Genomic DNA, 13,079 nt, shown 5'->3' on the forward strand with positions numbered 1-13,079 from the left:
AATACTCTTGACAGTCTGTCAATGCTTAGAACCTGGGCTATGCATGAATTGTTGACCTATGAGACTGCAGACTAAATATCTAGCCAAATAAGGAAACCAACAAAAGTTTGGACACCGGAAAGATCATTGATGAGCTCACAGCTATGGCGGGTGCCTTTGGAGCATGGCGTGCAGGTGTGGTGCAGCAGACGAGGAAGAGAGAGAGAGAGAGAGAGAGAGAGAGAGAGAGAGAGAGAGAGAGAGAGAGAGAGAGAGAGAGAGAGAGAGATTCGATACCACTGACAATGGACTCGAGACAAACAGACCATGGCAAAGTTCAATCACCTGAAACTATGAGTAGAAGTCCCCCCCTTGACTATAACATAGGTGTGTGTGTGTACTTCCCTCAAACAACCATCAGTGTGAGACATACCAGAACCCGACCAAACAACAAAGGGTGGTCTTACCATTATATTTTTATGGCAGTGTCTATAACCTATGCAATTATTGAGAAATAACTGACATAAAGGAAACATAAAGACAGACTAAAGAAAAACAAACTACAGGACATCACTTGATGTGTTGAAAATCACTACTTAGGCCAGGGTGAATCCTCTGATGCCGATTATGGGCAAAATTATGCAGTTCAATTTCCTCCCCTCTCTCTGAATAGGCGGCTGCTCCGGCGTTGCTAAGCCGAGAGCTGAGGCTGGGTAGGGCTCTGATACCATATGATGAGCTCATAGCTATGACGGGTGCCTTTGGAGCATGGCGTGTAGGTGTGGTGCAGCAGAAGAAGAGAAGAGAGAGAGAGAGAGAGAGAGAGAGAGAGAGAGAGAGAGAGAGAGAGAGAGAGAGAGAGAGATATTCGATATTGCACCTCAAAAATAATGCTACATACCTATTGCATTAAAATGTCTTTACATATATAACTTTGTGAAGTGATATCGACCACTCCTTGACTCATGCAATCTCTAGTAAGCCTCTGCATGTGTGAAGAGGCTAGACATCACTGCAAAGGGCTTGAATACCCAACAATCACCAGCATCATGAAGACTCAATTTCAAACCTATTTCCATGGGAGTGGAAATAGGTTTGCAATCCTCAAGTAAAAACTTTACATAGTAATGTCTCTATGTAACATGTCTGCAAAAGGTAATACCACCATCAAACTGCTTAAATTGTATGCCCAAGTAATGATGCAACAACCCCAAATTTAGAGAACCAGAATGAGAAGTACATCATCCTCACGCTTTACATACAATGTGCTTTCTATTGGACTGTTACGAAAGCCTCGTTTGATCGAATGAGTGTCATCCTTCTCATACCAAGAACGAGGAGATTGCTTCAACCCATACAAAGATTTCTTACATTTGCACAATTTATCCTCTTGTCCTTTCTTGACAAAACCGTGAGGCTGCATTACATAAACTTCCTAAAAAATGTCACCATTTAAGAAAGCAATAACAATGTCTAATTGATGTACATCCCAACCAAAATGAGCTGCCAATGCACATAGAAAATGCACAATAGTCATACAACAAGTGGGAGGCGAAAGTCTCTTAATAATCTATGCCTTTTTGTTGTGCATAACCCTTTGCAACAAGTCGAGCCTTATAGCGATTAATCTCACCATCCGGCTTGTGTTTCAACTTGTAAACCCACTTTGTACCAATGGCCTTTTTGGAAGGAGAAAAATCATATAAAGTCCATGTGTCATTTTCTATAAGTGCATCATGTTCTGATTGCATGGAAACCATCCAATTTTTTGGATTTTGTGCTTCATCAAAAGACAGAGGTTCCTCAACATCATGTAAGCTAAACATAGCCAAAGAATAACAATGTGATGCATAAGATGCATGGCAAGAACTTGCACGAGTACAAGTAGACAAAGGTGCATACAATTTACTGTCACAGAAAGTATGCACCAGCCCATTTAGGCATATCTCTAGCCTTTTCATTCTCAACCCTTTCCTCATCAAGCACATGATGTATATCTGCATCAATAATAGGCTCATCTGTAACATTTTTAGAAACCCCCATAGGTTGTATATTTGCCTCATTGAAATTCACATTCAAACTTCCACCACTAAAAAGAGGCAACAAAGTGTCATAAATGTCATGTAAGCTTACATTATTGTCTCTAGTACATGACAGGAAGGGCTGAACAAAATCTTTCACAAACACAACATCCCATGAGACTAAGATACGCTTTGTTTATGTATGATACAACCTGTAAACTTTTCTTTCAGCACTATAACCAACAAAAATGCATTTGACAGCCTTATCATCCAATTTTTTGCACTGCGTTTTTGGCACCAAAGCATAAGCCAAACAACCAAAAATGTGCATGTGCTCAATAGAAGGCTTTCTATCATGCCATGCTTCATGTCATAAACTACAAAGCTTTTTTAGGACACTTGTTAAGTACATAAGTGGCACACATAATAGCCTCAAGTCAAAACGAATGTGGAAAATCTTGACTTTTGACCATACATCTTGCCATTTTTGTGAGAGACCTATTTTTCCTCTCAGCAACACCATTTTGCTGAGTTGAATACGGAATTGTACATTGGTTTTTTGTCCACGACTATCCAGAAATGCATTAAATACATGAGACATATACTCCCCCCTCGATTGGAATGGAGGGTGCCCATATTACATTTTGACACATTTTTCAGTCATAGCCAGAAATTGTTTGAAGCACATAAACACTTTGGACTTCACTTTAAGAGGATACACCCATGCATGTCTAGAGTAATCATCAATGAAAGTCACAAAGTAAAGGTAATTTCCCAAGGACGAAGTTTGTATGGCCCCACAAACATCACTATGCACAAGCTGCACCCTGCATGTGGCCCTAATTGAACCATCCTTTGGAAAGTTTGAATGATGCATCTTACCCAAAATACAGCCTTCACAAACATATTTGACGGGTGCTTCAAGAGATGGCAAAGAAGCAACCATATCAAATTTTTGCAAACGTAGAAAATTGGTAAAATTCAGATGCCCAAAACATGCATGGCAAAGTTTTGCATCTAAAACAACCTTTGAATCCACAAAAAAATTTGCAAAATTTTGCCCACAATTGTCATACAAAGTGAGCTTCAACAGCCCATAGCATAAAATGCCATATGCAACAATTTCATCACCACAACTGAGGTCATGTATTGTACATCTGTCATCCACAAATTTGACTACATGTCCAAGTCTAGCAAGTGCATATATAGACAAAAGATTCTTCTTGATCCCAGGTACATAAGATGCATCAACACAGTGTGAAAGAACTACCATTTGTAGCAGTAATCACAATCTTTCCAACTCTCTAAACTGGATAAGAGGCATTGTTGGCACAAGTGACTGAATTCCCATGACGGATAGACTCAAGAGAGGTAAAAAAATCACGTTGTGAGGTAATGTGCTTTATAGAACCACTATCAAAATACCACACATGTGAATTTGCAGCAATTGACATGCATGAATCATGGACAACAGGATCATAAGTACACTCTGGACTAAAAGCCAATTCTGCATCAACATCAGCATCACAATCTCCTATCACAGAAGACTCAACAATAGTTGCATTTTTAGTGAAACCAGCATTTGTAGTGGAACTAGCCTCTTTCTTCTTAGCCTCTTTTGCCTTCAACTTAGGACACTGCTTCATCAAGTGATCATTAGCTTTACAATAATGGCAATGCATCTCCTTTTTTCTCTTTTCACCAGAATTCTAGATAAATTGCTGCCAGCAGAAGCATTAGGAACATGTGATTTACCACTCGTAGAATAACCATGAGAAGTGGCTACATTGCAGTTATCACCTTTTCTTTGAGCAGCAATAAAGGCATGCTCAATTGCAAGCTCTCAAGTCCTTTTTTTTTTGGAAAGTGACTCTTGCAAAACAATGTGCAAAATGCATCAAACTTGACAACATCAGGATTTCCTTGGGTCATAAGTCTCCAAGCACTAGCAAAAGTCTGGTAAGAATATGGTAAAGCATCAAGAACAATCTGCACAAGAGAATTGTCATAAATGACTTCACCTATAGAAATAAGTTACTCATTGATATCCTTGACACTAGCAAGGAAAGTTTCCATATCATCTTCCGCATGCATAAGCTTTGAATCCAGCTCTTTACGCGGCAATGCAATTTTTTCCTCATTACGACTTGCATAAAGACCAGCCAGAATATCCCAAGCCTGTTTTGCAGATTTCACAAAATGAATGTGAGGAGTAATAGTGCTCTTTATAGACAATGTAATCAATGCATGAGTCTGCGCATCTTTTATATCCCAACAAGCTTGCTCAATCGTAGGGAAAATAGCTCTGGAAACAGCAACCCTGCCACCAAAACCTGCAGCATCCTCAACATTGCCTACATCCTCAGAACCATGAGGTACATCAATGCCCTACACAATATTCCAAATTCCCTTTGACACAAGAACATGTTGCGTCATATAAACCCACATAGGCTAATTGTCCCCATCCTCATTAGCAAACATCTTGAACACATATGTGTTGCTGTTTGCCATGGCAAATGTTGCACCTAATGTGAAAACTTCCCAAAAGAGGATAACAAAGCATGTGCAACGGAAAGATAGATATCCCTAGAGTGATGGGCGTGTATACAATGCAAGGGGGAAAAAACCTCCTAGTGAGGGAAAAAATGCCCCGACGGTCCTAAGTGTGTTCACACACATCACTACCACATGTATATGGTAACATTTGGTACCTTATTGGATAGTGACCAAACTTATTAAGATAGTGCCTGTAGGCCTATTATACCTCCTCCTAAAGTTTTGTTGCATTTTAAGTTCGTTTGAGTGACGAAATGGCATGATGACCTAGAGCGGTGAGACAATACATATGCAAATTTTCTCGACTAGAGAGTGAAATATTTTCTAGTGTTGATGATATCTTAGTTCCATAGGTTCACTTCTTGAGGACTGACAACCTCAAAGAGTCATATGCCCCATCCAAGTCGCTTCTCTGAGTATTGAAATTATGTTATTGTCAGACAGCTATGTTGCAGACGTCTGCGCGACGACTCGCTAACAGGAGTCCTGATGGTTTGTCAAAGAGAAAGGCTAACCAATGGAGCTCAAAGACCTTAGGGTTAGCTTCATTGAACAACTCCAAAGGTTAGTGTTAAAAGTCATTTGCCCTTAGGTAAGCTAGGGTTGTGCTTAAGGTGGAAACCAGGCCCAAGCTTGAGGTGCTTGTCGTTTCTGATGACTGAAATGCTTGAGATGCTTGAAGTGCTTGATGATTTAGATGCTTGAGGTGCTTTTCATGCTTGAGATTCTAGGATTGTACTTGAGGTGGCAACCCAGCCCATGCTTGAGGAGCTTAAGGGCCGAGCTTGTAGTGAGAAATGGGCCCAAGGTTGAGGGGCTTGAGGTGTCACAAAAGTCAACACATATCCCTACAAGGAGGGGGCAAGCCATGCAAGTAGGGGGGGTGGTTTCTTGACCACTCTATCTTCCAGAAGAGACCCCCAAAAGAAGACTCTCTCCCATAAGATAGGATGAATCCAAAGAGCAAGAAATTAATGAAACTTTAAGTTCCTCTAAAGATGTGTCTCCACAAAGACGGCGGTCTAGACGATCGCCAACTCTTCCCAAGAGAAAATGTTCAACCCACAGCCCTTGTCCTTGTCACTCCAAAAGGGAAGAGACGAAACAAAGGAAGAAAAGGGTAAGAAAGAGGCCACCCTCTTCTCCTTCTTCTTCACCTTCCTCCTCTTCCAACGAAATCTATGGCTATTCTCCTAGAGAATACAAGAGGGGACGACATCACGAATCATACCCTGCATGGCGAAGGTCACAAAAGCTCAAGAATTTCAAAGAGGGAGAAAGAGTATCTCTTTTCTCACCTATGATAGCACCTTTGGTGCCACCAACGAAGCATTGGCCTTCATCCAGCAATTTGATGCGGCCTTTGGAGACGAGGGCTTTACGGAGTCCTCCAAGCTACGCCATGTAGCTATGCACTTCCAAAAATTGGCTCGTCAATGGTGGGCTAGCCTTCGTGGCAACGAAAAAGCCCCAAAGACATGGAAAACTCTACGAGTTTCCATCATGAAGCAATTCCTTGCAAGCGATGCAAAGGACAAAGTGCATATTGAATGGCGCGGTTTAAAGCTTCTCTCTTATGAGTCTATCCACAAGTTTTGGGATTTACATCTCAAGGAAACTGTCTTTCAAAAGATAATACTTTGCTGAGCAAAAGTAACAATTCTGTGCGGGATTACCTAAAGAGATAGCAAGCAAGCACACATTCCTGTCAAAAAGACTATTAAGGCACACCAAATGGCAACTCTCTTCATATCTCATATTTTCAAACACCATGGATTACCAACAACCGTCATGTCAGATAGCAATCCTAGAATGACCAGTAATTTTTGGAAGTCTCTTTGAAAATCTAGGAACAAGATTAAATTTCTCTTCGGCCTATCACCCACAAACAGATGCCCAAAGTGAGATAGCCAATCTTACGATACTCGATCTACTAAAGACTTATGTTACCGAAGTAGATCAACGCTCACAATGAAAAAAGTACTTAACTCTTGTAGAGTATGCTAACAGTAATATTGTACATACTTCTACGGGAAAAGCACCTTCTGAAATCATTGAGGGAAGAGTTAAAAGTCCCTTGCTACTTAAAGTACATGGAAAGATCCCGTTGCCAATGAGGATAACGACGGGCAAAAATCCTACGGGCCATCAAAAGTATTATGCTAAGCTAGCAAAAAGATACTATGGTCCTTTCCAAATCTTGAAGCCCATCAATGAGATGGCTTATCAACTCAAGTTGCCCAACCATTGGTCCATACACAATGCTTTTCATGTGAGCCTACTTAAGCCCTACAAAGGAGAGCCACCAAGTGAACCAATTATTGAAGACCCTCCCGAAATTCAAGACCAAGAAGAGGTGCTACAACCCAAAGCTATCCTTCGGCATGAAGACAAGGTACTACGACATGGTAAGATTATCCGACTCTATCTTATTAAGTTAAAAAATTATCCTTTTGAAGATGCTAGATGGATCAAGGAATACAGCTTAAGGATAGTATGAACCTTGTCAATGCTTACAATGCTACATTAGAGTAAACAAATATACACATTTCTTTTGAATGACCAATGTTTTTGTCTTATAAGACTAGTTCTCTCTTTTTATTGTACACAATTTAAGTAGTTTGCATACTTAAAATCATCTTTGTGATGACGGCATCTCTCAAACACCAAGTAGAATTTGTCACTCTACTTGGGAGAATGAAATAGACTAAAGAGCAAACATGCTTGTGGCAACTATGTCTCCCAAGCACCAAATGGGTTAGTCATCCATCTTAGAAAGATGTCGTAGGGTAAAAAAGGATCCTCTACCCGCTAAGAAACATTGACTAATGGCTAAGGCTTTATCTCTTCTACCTCATAGTCGAGGATGACTATGATTTCAAGAGAGAGGTAATGTCATAAAATCTAATATCTAACCAACCCAAATGATTTTCTCATATTAAATTGATCATTTAATGTGGAGAATAAACGGGAACAAGGGTTAGGATATAAACATGTGCTTACAGACCTATCTCAACACGAGGCCAATGGTAAAGGAGTCCAAATGAGAGATGGTATGTCAAAGAGCAAGGCTAATCAACGGAGCTTAAAAACCTTAGGGTTGACTTCATTGAAGACCTCCAAAGGTTAGTGTTAAAAGTCCTTTGACCTTAGGTAAGGTAAGACTGCGCTTGAGGTGGGAACCGAACCCAAGTTTGAGGTGCTTGTCGTGCCTGATGACTGAGATGCTTGATGATTAAGATGCTTGAGGTGCTTGTCATGCTTGAGATGCTAGGGTTGTACTTGAGGTGGGAACCCAGTCCAAGCTTGAGGGGCTTAAGAGCCGAGCTTGTGGTGAGAATTGGGCCCAAGGTTGAGGGACTTGAGGTGTGACAAAAGTCAACACATATCGCTACAAGGAGGGGCGGTTGCTTGACCACTCTCTCTTCCAAAGGGCACCCCTTTCTCAAGAGGCAAGTAGAACAGATGTCAAGCCCCTGGCTAGGCTACCCTCAAGGAGTGTCCAAAGCCTATCGGTTGGCCTCCCAAGGGGTCCAATGATAATTAAGTAGATTTAATTATCATCAAGTCCTCTCTCTCAAAGGGAAAAGGGGGGGACACTTGTCCTAAGACTGCCCTTGTTGCTTGCCATGCATCTTGCATGTGATTGGCCAGTCTTACAGGGGTCCAATGAGCTTCAGGCTTGAGCTACAAGAGGGGTCGACCAAAGCAAGAAGGGGGCTAGCTTGGGGGGTATACTCTCCCACACACACACACGCACACTCTCATTGTGTAAAGTGCAAAGTGCAAGAGATCCATCTCCTTCTCCAAGCTAGTAGAGAAGTTGAGAGCCTACACCAACACTCTTGGCTATGGAATGCAAATCCAACCAAGAGCCATGCTTCAATGAATTGCACACACACGCGTACTAAAGAGCTCCGAATCACGTAGGTTCCATCACCAAAAAACGAGGATGAAACTGCGAAGGTCACCACTCATTTCATGGTTGTCTTGGAAGAGAAAAATACCATGTTCTCAAGCCACAAGCCCTAGAGCACGTGCACGCATACACATAAACGCTTCTATTCTAAAATCTCCACCCACTACCCAAGCTACAACAAGGGCTTCCTTCTCCAAAAATGAAAACCCCACTTCACTCACAACTAAAAGTTCATAAAAATTGTTTTCTACATGTCTTTTAAGTACTAAGTTCAATTTTCAAGACCCCACACTTCTATGTACAAAATCATAAAAAACAACCTACCCACATAGTTACACGTGTAGAAACACTTAGCACATACCGACATACACCACTTGTGTACATTTTGTACATACATTCTTTATTCATATGTTTTAAGTCCTAAACCTTAAAAACCCCATCTTGAAGTCTTTAGGATGGCCTACACCATTTAACAAAAACATGTCACAAGGTCATGAAGACCCTTAAATAAAAACACATCACAGTGAAGACCCTTACAAGTTTGGCATCTCACAAAATGCATGAAACTTGAAATTTGTAGACTACCTTATGGATCTTAAGCAAAATATTGATGGGAGATGCCCCATACTATAACTGTCCATTGAGCAAAACAAACTTCAGCAAGTTGGACCAAAATCTGGCTACAAGCTGTGCTTGAAGAAGCAACTAGCATACCATAAATGGATGGGTGAAACCCATGTCCCATTATGAGAAGTAAAATAATGCTCTCTGAATTCATAGCATCTTTGCCACGTACAAAATGTTAGTAGATAAACCTTTGGCTACCATATGATGAGACATACTCATCTTAAATTATCCTTGAAGTGTGTGACACGCTGGCCGAAAATATTAGAAAACGTTAGAAAAGGGCATGCAAGGCACCATCTTATGGTAAATCAGTAGAAGATTAAAGGAGGACACACTATCACCATACCATATTGTATGATAGAATCATGCAGAATTGATCATGTTGACAACAAACATGAAGATCTCTTCTTATAAAAGTATCAACAAAAACCTTGTTTTAACTGGCACAACCATGCCATGCATGTTATGATGGTAATTGGAAAGCCCCAAAAAAAACTCGGTGCAATGTCTGTCACATGCTCATTCATTAGCAGCTCCTCACCACATGTTTGCTACAATTTCACACACGAACCAAAAAAAACCATGCCATGCATGTTATGATGGTAATTGGAAAGCCCCAAAAAAAACTCGGTGCAATGTCTGTCACATGCTCATTCATTAGCAGCTCCTCACCACATGTTTGCTACAATTTCACACACGAACCAGTTCATACGTTAGACTTGTCCCTCTGTCAGTTGCCACACCCTCCGCCCAAAATGCAAATCAAAAGCAAGACATTTGTGGTCAGAGCTATGGAAGCTCAAGTTGAAACAGTTAGAGCAGCAACGATACATAATTACTTAAGTAGCCACTCCACTCCATTAGATTACAAAAGCTGCACACAGCTATGCACAGAATGCATTACATGGGAATGTATGGAAATTGGGATAAATACAAGGTCTTAGCTACTCACACCCCTTAAACATACATACATTTAAACAATAGGATACATACAAGGTCCTAGCTACATAATACATGATAAGCTGCACACTCCTCACTCTTACTGACACCTGATTTACAAATCTAGGAAGAAAAATTGGTACAAACAAGACTCAGGCAGCGGATGATGTGTTTGAGGATCTTGAGCTGAAAAACCGGAGCTTGTCTTTCACAGCTTCCACCTCACTGTTGTATTCCTTAAAGCAATATTCTGCTTGTTTGCCTGATGACGGCACTTTGCCTTCACTGTAGCATAAGCAGCACAAGCTAAAATTCACTGTGACTTCCTTAAACCATGGTCCCGTGATCGGATATGCACATACAGCACAAGTCTGACTTCTATGTCTAACCCGATCGCTGGCTTCCAACTTCACTAGCACATCCAAAATACCAAAACCCCAATCAGGGTCGTCGAAAAGTTTTTGAAACTGCGAAAAAGACATGGTTGATTGATCATCCTCCCCGTGAAGTTCCATTATATCACTCACTCCTTGCTTTGGCAAATACACTGCGCGCAACACCCTCGTGTAATATGAAGCATCTGTCTTTGGAATTTCTGCACTATTTCCCCTAGAGGAACGCCATGCAAGAGCATCAAAAGCTGCCTTCTTCCTCTGGTCTTGTGATCCAGCACATATTGGTGCAATGACAGCAAAGAATATGCCCAAATCAATCTGTCCGCTGGAAGCCTGATCGAGAACGTTGAGAACTTTTTTATTGATGGCCTTAACTGTCCCTTGGAACGTGTCGGGCTTTAAGAAAGGTAAAAGCCTGCTAAGAATTTTCTCTAGCTCATGTTTGGGAGCCATATGAAGAGCAGTATTGCCAGCAGTCTGTTCTTTATTGTCCATAAACTCTTTCCCCAGATTAACTACTTCACAGCGACCCAAGCGAGTATCTCTTTGGAACCGACGTATATCCAGCGCGGTTGAGAGCCATGGGCGAGGAGTAGTCTTGTCACTTGCTCTCCGAAAGCGTGAGGGCTCTACCACCAGCACACCCACATCTCTGCTATTAGTGACACCCGCCTCCACATCAGTAGTACCCTCTTCAGCTCCTTTCAAGGCAGTGCCAAGTCCTTTGGGCTTCTTCCCCATTAGCTTCATGTGCATGACAGCATCATATAATTCCACCCTGTTGGTCATTTTGAATGCCTCCTTAAAAGCCTTATTTGCCTCCTCTCTTTCCCCTGCTCCTAGCAAGGCCACTGCCCTGTTCAGCTGGGCCCGCCAATGGCCTGGCTGCAATGCCAACACTTTTGAATACATCTCTGCAGCTCTTTGAAACCTTCCAATGTCCTTAAACAGACCGCCCAAATTATACAAGGCTTCCATATGGTCTGGCTTCAAATCTAAAGCCTTCTGAAACTCATGTATTGCACCTTCATTGTCTTCCCCGAGTGCATGCAGGGTTGATCCAAGGTCACAATGCGCATCTGCAAAATCAGGTTTCAAAGCAATGGCCTCCCTAAGTGCATTTTCAGCCACCCTAAAATCACCTATGCCATAAAGTGCACTGCCCAAGAGCTTAAAAGCTCTGTGATTTTTGGGTGAAAGTTTTGCTGCTTCTTTGTAGTGTTCGGCAGCGCTCAACAACATTCCTTCTCCTTCAAGAGCAATACCCAAGTTTACATGAAGGAATGGGAGCACCGGAAGCGACTGCTTATCAGAAACTAATCTGAGAGCTGCTGAATAGCTCTCTATAGCTTCCGCATTCTTTCCAAGGCAATACAAAGCATTGCCCAAGTGAAAATGCGGTCTTACATCAGTGGCCTTCAGCTCAACAGCCTTCTTGAGACTAGCCATAGCCTCCTTATGCAAGACATGATCAAACAGAGCCCTTCCAATGGCCAGGTGTGCATCGAAAACCTCATCCGGTGACCCAAGCTTGTTTGCTTTCTGCACAATGTCAGAAAGCTCTTTACAAAAGTTTGCATAGTCTTGACCAAGCTCTTCCCAAGGACGACATCCGCTCCCGCCAGAACCAAGCGTAACGCTAAGATCATTGGACCAAGGAACTTCAGAAGACCCATCTGTGCTACCAAAAGTCTTGCCTTCTCTGAGCTTGTCGGCCATTTTTGTCTCGAGACGCTTGATGATAATCAGCAGATCCTCCACAAGCAGCCATGAAGAGTCAAAGGCAATGTTGGAGGGTGCCCATGATGGCATGTGCTCTCTTCGCCTCACAAGAGGCGCATTGTCTCCACGTTCGTCCACAATTGACGATGCAGCTGCAGCCTTGCTTGAGGCATCATTGCCATTGTCATCAAGCGAGAGCTTCAGGGCACTGAAGTCTCTATCTACATCCCCTGCCCCATCCTCATATGTGCGAAGGAGCCCCTCGAAGCTGAGGCCTGCAGAGCCATCAATGAAATCGCTGTATGTGCGAAAGACTTCATCGAGAATCTCTTTGACATGGTGTTCTGTGAATCTCACGCGAGGGTTGACAGCTACAACCAGAGCACCCATTTCCTCTCTGCTAAGCCGCCCGTCCTGGTTCAAGTCGAAGTGGGCAAAGATTTTGCGAACCTTCCGAGTGTGAAGACTCTCCATATCCGCCATAGCTGCTAGAATGGAGACAAGCTTAGGTGTTAACGGACGTAGAGAGAAGCTGGCATGGCATATGCAGAGGGAGAAGGGGCGGAGGCTCTGTGGAGGCAATCGCTTGTAACTCGGATGAGGGACCACCCTGCTAGCAAATTGTACTTCTGGGTTTTATTGAATACCATTTGGCGTTTTGCCAGCTTACCGGCATGGGCCCTCTTTTGAAGAAAAAGGGAAAGGGGGGGATTGGTGATCATTGGTCACGTTGTTCATCAGGGATGATCTTCACGGTCAATGAGAAAATTAGGAAGCTGCAAAACACCTCTCAAATTTGTGAAAATTCCCAAAATACCCCTCAAATTTAGGCTAAAATTCCTTTGAAAGTTACCAAATTTCTCAATCTACCCCTAGCATGAATAGCAAGCATGGGTAAAATGATAATCATTTACAAGTTTC

At 42.2% G+C, this 13,079-nt stretch overlaps 1 pseudogene; it reads right to left on the reverse strand.

Annotated features, from left to right (window-relative positions):
• Positions 1–9,915: 9,915 nt before the first annotated feature.
• Positions 9,916–12,784, reverse strand: LOC147433036 (putative TPR repeat-containing protein At1g05150 pseudogene; annotated as a pseudogene).
• Positions 12,785–13,079: the final 295 nt, after the last annotated feature.

This window comes from Adiantum capillus-veneris, chromosome 20 (assembly GCF_014529385.1).
Source record: "Adiantum capillus-veneris isolate H3 chromosome 20, ASM1452938v2, whole genome shotgun sequence".
Classification (NCBI taxonomy): domain Eukaryota; kingdom Viridiplantae; phylum Streptophyta; class Polypodiopsida; order Polypodiales; family Pteridaceae; genus Adiantum; species Adiantum capillus-veneris.